The sequence below is a fragment of the Metopolophium dirhodum genome, chromosome 1, assembly GCF_019925205.1.
Source record: "Metopolophium dirhodum isolate CAU chromosome 1, ASM1992520v1, whole genome shotgun sequence".
Taxonomy (NCBI): Eukaryota; Metazoa; Arthropoda; class Insecta; order Hemiptera; family Aphididae; genus Metopolophium; species Metopolophium dirhodum.
Genome location: NC_083560.1, coordinates 88,751,583 through 88,758,545, shown reverse-complemented (window position 1 = coordinate 88,758,545; position 6,963 = coordinate 88,751,583). Strand labels below are relative to the sequence as shown.

General features: G+C 29.8%; 1 pseudogene; it reads right to left on the bottom strand.

The window, feature by feature from the left end:
* Nucleotides 1–626: 626 nt before the first annotated feature.
* On the bottom strand, nucleotides 627–6,666 carry LOC132939112 (uncharacterized; annotated as a pseudogene).
* Nucleotides 6,667–6,963: the final 297 nt, after the last annotated feature.

The following is a 6,963-nucleotide window of genomic DNA, read 5'->3' as shown; positions in this document are numbered from 1 at the left end:
CCATTGGACTATAAAACAAACATTTTATCACATCTTTATTTCAATAAATTTATAATAGCTTAAAACATAATTATTTATATTGCAGAGTATTTATTTTAGTTTACTCATTTTCTTTCAATGACCCTATGGTATAAAAATAAAAAATTAAATTAAAAAAAAACACACATCATTGTAAATTATTCCTTTTAATTCAAATGTGAAATACAAATTCAAATATTATAACTTATAATTATAACTACTTTATTATTTACATCCCATCCATATATATCATCCTCGCGGAATACTTTCCCAAAATATGCATAAGAATTTTTAGAGGACATTAAAAAACTTTTAAGACCGATAGAATCAAATAAAGCGAATGAAACTAATGAAGATATTATGATTGATTTAAATCAATCATTAACAGACATTAATTTGTCTGATTAAAGTTTTTATAGGTGTTATATTTCTATTAAAATTATGTACATTTCATATAATTATAACGTTTGTAATTGTGCAGCATTTTATTTTTATTTTGATTCAATATTAGAAAGTTAGGTTATAAAGTAATAAAGTATTAAGTTATAGTTATAAAAAAAAAAATAATAATAAAACAATAGTAGAGGTACTACACTATACCTTTTTTTTTATTTTAGTTCTGAAATTATTTGATAAACTAAAGGACATGGTTTATCAAATTTTAATTTTAAATCATAGAAATAACGTTGAATAAATAACCAAACGTTTTGAGATTCCAATGGATATTCAACATTAAATACATGGTATATTTTAAAACATATATCTAAAGCTTTAATAACAGAAAAAAACTTGTACTTTACGTCATCAAAATATACTAAAATTTGGGTAGGATTCAGTATTGTGCCAATAATTAATAAACATGGCTGTATGGGTTGTTGCTGCTTTTTCTCAACTTCAGCATTTCTTCCATTCCTATTGCTGTGTTCGATACCACGATGAAGCTATTTTGGGAGTCCTTTATTGAAAATTTTATCAAATATTTTTTGCCATTTGAGTCAATTGAAGATTTTTTGGACGTTGGTAAAAATAATGCATGCATCAAATATATAATCACACAATATTTAGAACCTAAATCAAAGTAATAATGTGATTAATATAAAAAAGTAATCATTAAAAAGTACTTAGTACCTACTTTCTGATGCATTAATGTAATTTATCTGTTCTTCAAGTAGCTTTTTACTGTTCACATCTTTTATTCGGTCATAATATATTTGGAGTAATTTGTTGCATGATGCAACAAATGTAGTGAGTAAGTATGTACATTGTTTCCATACAAACGTTTAAAATCAATGTCGATCTAAAAAAATAAATAACAATAATAATTAAAACTTAGCAGTAGTTTTACTCCGCATTAATATCATTATTCTTCAAGAGATAATATTATTAAAAATTTAAAAATGTTAAAGCGCAATCACAATATTATACACACAGTGCCAGTGGCGCTGAAAAGTACACACTTAGGCTCGTTTCACACTACACGGTTTTGACCGTACGGCAAAAAACCGGACGGCATAAACCGGATCAATTGGCTCATTACACATTATACGGGTTTGACCGTACGGTAAAACACGATTTATGCAGGGTTCCTATGCTTAGTATACTTTTTTACAGGTTTATATTTATGTTAGTTTTATAAGAACACTCAAGTCGCGCGGTTGTTATAATGAACGACAAACAAATTATTGCACTATGGTTATACAATCGTCGCCGCAAAAGACAACAGAAAAATCGTGTTTTTTGGGTACATCCTATTAATGCTAGGAGAGAGGAAGTGGGATTATTTTATACTTTATTTAATGACTTACGAAATGATGAAAATAAGTTTTTTAATTATTTCCGTAGTCATGTGCTTCTTTTGATGAATTACACGGTATACTGAAGGATAAGCTTCAACGCGAAAACACGCAATTTAGAAATTGTATACAACCAGTTGAGATGTTATCGATTACATTGAGGTTAGTAATTAATTAACTTAATATAATTATACTGTTAACCGATAATACTTACTTGTATATAAATTACGCTAGAAAATAAAATAAAAAACAATTTAATAGAAAAAAAAATCGCACCTTTATTATTATAATATAACTGATAATACTTTATGAATAACAATAGAAAATAAAAGAAAAATGTTTGACTATTACAATGTTTTTTTACATGTCAATTTAAAAATAAATTAAATATACTAAAATGTACTAAAATCGATGGTTTCTGTTATTGAGGATGCTACCGAATTTACAGAAGGGCTATTCTGTTCAAGTTCTATGTAAGATACCTCGTGGTTGGTAGTAACTGGAGTCAGTTGTTTGCTGCATGATGGAATTTGCTGATTTCCAGTTGAATATGGCTGAGATAAGAAAACATTAGAGTGGTTGGGAGTGTTGAACAATTGTCGAGGATGATATTGAGTAGGATTTGATGTATTTACATAAAGTTGCTGATAAGGTGCGAAATTAGAAGATGTAGCAAGATGTTTTTCTTTCTTACTTTCATTGATATTTTCAATAACTTTCAAAACACCCATTTGAAATCGTAAATAGTCCTGATTATCAAATTGTTGCAGGTGAGGCAAGAGACTTTGTAAAAAAGCCATTTTATTACAAGGTTGATCCTTTTCTTCTAGTAATTTTATAATTCTCAAATCAATGTCGTTCTGACTTTTATTTTTCCTCCCTTTTTGTGTATTAGTTGTTTTTTCCCTAGAAATATCTGAAACATTACCTGAAACTTGCATTTGAGGCTCTATGTCATCTTCTTCATTCTCTGGATCGTTTCTCGGTTCCGGTTCCAGGCTATTTGAAGTCGGTCGCTCAACATAAATTTTTCGTAAAAACTGCAATTGATCAAAGTATACATATTTCTTCATTTTTTTTGCTCCTGAGCCACTTTTCTTGCACTCTTTGTCTTTTTTGAAATATTTTGAAAATGAATCGCGAAGATTAGTCCATCTTTTAAGAACTCCTTGACCTGAAAGAAAAAAATATTAATCAAATATTCAAATAAAGAATATTGAGAAGTCTAAAAAATTTTACTGCTTCAAAACGTGATGACAGACATAAAATAAATAAATAAATAAAGCACCCACATCATTGTAAAATTAATACATTCATCACTCTGTTCAAAATCTAAAAATAATTGTATATGCTGTTCATAATTTAAATTGTTTCTAGGTATCTTGCAAGTGGTTGTACATTCACCGATTTACATTTCAGTTATAGAATTGGAATTTCAACGGCAAGTAAAATAGTAGAAGAAGTATGTACAGCAATTTGGTGCCTAATGAGAGAGGATTGTATTCCAACACCAACGAAAGAAATATGGGAGTTAATTGCTTCTGGATTTGAGAATAGAGCTAATTTCCCGAACTGCATAGGCGCCGTCGATGGCAAACATATTCGTTTAATTTGCCCACTTAACAGTGGGTCAATGTATTTTAATTATAAAGGATATAATTCTATAGTTCTCATGGTGGTTGCAGATACCAAATATCGATTTGTGTACATTGACGTTGGAAGTTACGGTAAAGACTGCGATTCGTCAGTGTTTAAAAGGTCTAGTTTGTGGAAGTCAATAGAAAATAATGAACAACAATTGCCAGAAGCAAAATCTTTGCCCGGAATAGACATTCCAAAACTACCTTACTTCTTCATTGGAGACGAAGCATTTGGTTTACATAAACATTTACTGAGACCTTTTGGTGGAACACATCTGACAGTCGATAAAAGAATTTTTAACTATCGACTATCTAGAGCGAGAAGATTTGTTGAATGCTCTTTTGGGATCCTCACAAATAAGTGGCGGATATTTCATCGACCAATTAATGTACAACCAGAATTTGCTGTCAAAATTGTAAATGCTTGCATTGTGTTACATAATTTTGTACTTGAGAGGGATGGATATAACGACTTGGATACAATGTCAATCACAGGTTTGTCAGATATATCTGATGAGAGTAACGTAAGAGGAGGCCTTACGCCAAACAACATAAGAAATACATTGTGTAAATATTTTGTTTCTGACGTCGGAAGTCTACCATGGTAAATGTCGAAAATATAAACTTGAAATACCAGTGAATATTAATAGCAAACTAACTAATTTATATCGATATTTAAATTTTTTTAATAAACTAAGTATTTATATTTTAAATAAATTGTATTAATGTAATGTTAGTAAAAAACATACTTACCAAACAAATTTTTTCCCTTGTCATCAAGAGCATCAAATTCCGGGTTAAGTTCTATTAAAACTTCTCGCCAGGCATTTTTTGTAGCATTCCTATCTTTGTATAATTCTAGACCTTTGTCCCACAACACTGGTCTCTCTTGCACGAGCGTAATTAAAAATTCTACATCGAATTCCGCCATTATTTAGACAATATATTGTAATTATTAAAAGTTTAATCACAAGTTTAAGTAATCGTGTCTCGAAGTGACTGATCGAACTCTGCCGCACGAATAAAATCGCGTAATGTGAAAACGTGCATTTGGTCACGTACGCCACTAAGCTTATCGCGCCGTCCGGCTGCCGTATACTGTAGTAGCAGTAGACGGTTGCTGCACGGCACCGCACCGGCAGTTTGCCGTGACCGTATAATATGAAAGCGTATATGCTCTTCTTCGCGCCTCTTACAGAATGTCGCCGTCCGTTTTTTTGCCGTACGGTCAAAACCGTGTAGTGTGAAACGAGCCTTAAGGTGGTTCATTTGAACCACCCAAAGTGGCGGGCGGGTGGCGGCCGGGTGGCTGGGTAAAAAAAATATCCATGCAATTAATACTATTACTTAAGTAAATGTTCAACAAGCCACCCACACCTTAATAATATATTGCTTGTGCAATGCTCTAAATATTGTGTGCTTAAACTGCCTTTGTTAAAGTATCATCAAGTCAAAGTTGAATTTAATTATGTATGAAAATAATTAGTGCAATTATCCTGATACAAAATAAATAGAGAAATACAAAAATAAAAAATAAGAAGTTAAAATTGAACAATAATGCATAAAAATGAATTTTTCAATATAAATTTCTAATAGTTAATCTTTAAAGAATTAGTTATACTTACAAGTTTATATCCAAGTGGTTTTGTATATTGAGGCTAAGTTTTCTGAATATCTACAGCAGAAAAATGTGTAGCTTTCAGGTGTTGTAATCTGTATCCTGTAGTTTTTTTCCAAATAGTCTATGTTTGGCCATGATAAGTCTTCGTGCTTTAAACTGCTCAGAAGAGTTGCTACCTCAGCATCATTTTCGACTGCTGTTAATTATAAAAATGTTTTTGAAAAAAAAATTAGTAGCAAGTAACAAAATTGAATTACTTATTTCGCTATCTAGTTTTGCGCAAACCCTTGTTTATTTTACAACATTTTTGTTATCTTTCGGTACTTGAGATACCAATCCATGACTTCTTAAGCTCTTTATTTTGTTAAAGTATTTGGAGTATAACTTCCCCTTCGGACACTTGCTTGCTAAATCTCTAATAAAATATACTTCCTGTAAACAAATTCATACAATTTTATTATACACATATTATTATTATTATTTTTTTAACTAGGTGGAGATCCCTCCTGCCCACTGAATTCACCAGCCCTCAGAAACAATAACAATAACATTATTAATACATTTTAAATAATATTATTTGATTGGTTGGCAGTTATAAATTGTGTGGAAGATACAAATATCAATGGGTACTTATTTTTATAATATAATAGAAAGATAATATTAAATAAATTTACCTTTAACTCAGTAGTGAAGATTCCAATTATTTCTGTAGCAATACGATCTTCTAAACATATGGACATGGGTATTTGTTAATCAATCAATGAAGATACTATCAAATCAACTAATAAATTTCGACATGTTTCATTCAAGTTTTTATTTGAACGATAGTAATCTGTGATCAATTCTCCTTGAACACTTTTAGTTAAAATATCATGAAGCAAAAATGACTGTATGGGTTCAGAAGATATGGACGGTGAACTAGTAGATGAAATTGATGATATAGATGTTGATCGTTTTCTCGATGTTGACTCATTTCTAACAACTTTTTGTGTAGAGTTTTTCCTCCACTGATTAACATAATGCACACACTTGATTCGTTTACCAAGTGGGTACTTATGTAATAGTTGAGCTATTTGATAACTGTTGATGTACTTCAACGCTTCGACATCTATACACTCGGCTGGAAATAAATTATAATTGTTATTTATTAACAAAGTAATTAACACTATCATTATTATCAGATATTCTCAAAATTTTAAATTTTTTTAGTAGTAATTATTACCAAAAGAAACTTTTTGCTGATATAAAAAGAATATATATAGAATATAAAGAATATAAAGAATAACATAAGATAATAACTATTGAATAAAAATCACTCACCCACACAAGTTTCCAGTAAGTACCCCATTTTCCATTCTTCTAGAAGATCTTTCACTTCACTTTTTTCTTTAAGTGAAAGATCAACGGTTTCGTCATAACTGGGTTCCAAAACAAAACCATTTACTGGTTGATTAACTGAAGATGTTGTACACAGGTTCGTTATAAATATAGAATTAACTACATTTTGAAGTTCTGTATACTCGGAGTTATCCATATTCTCCATATCATCATAATTGACAAACTTATCATTGTCATCGTCATCCCTAGAATTCATTGTGAACCTAATAATTAAATAAAAAAATATAGACTTCAAATTTGTATTGCATTAAAACTTTCAAGTACTACTATTTATAATAAAAACATTAATATGTACTAATATAACTATATACTATAATAGTATATATCTACTATTATTCATTATTACTAATAATACTTAACCACTACTTATACTTGGTTATTTGGTTGTTTATTTACATATGTACGGTTAAAAATTTAAATTGATAAAATAGGTTAGACAACATGAATAATAAAATAGTCTAATCATTAATCTTCCATCGGGGACTTGATGAAT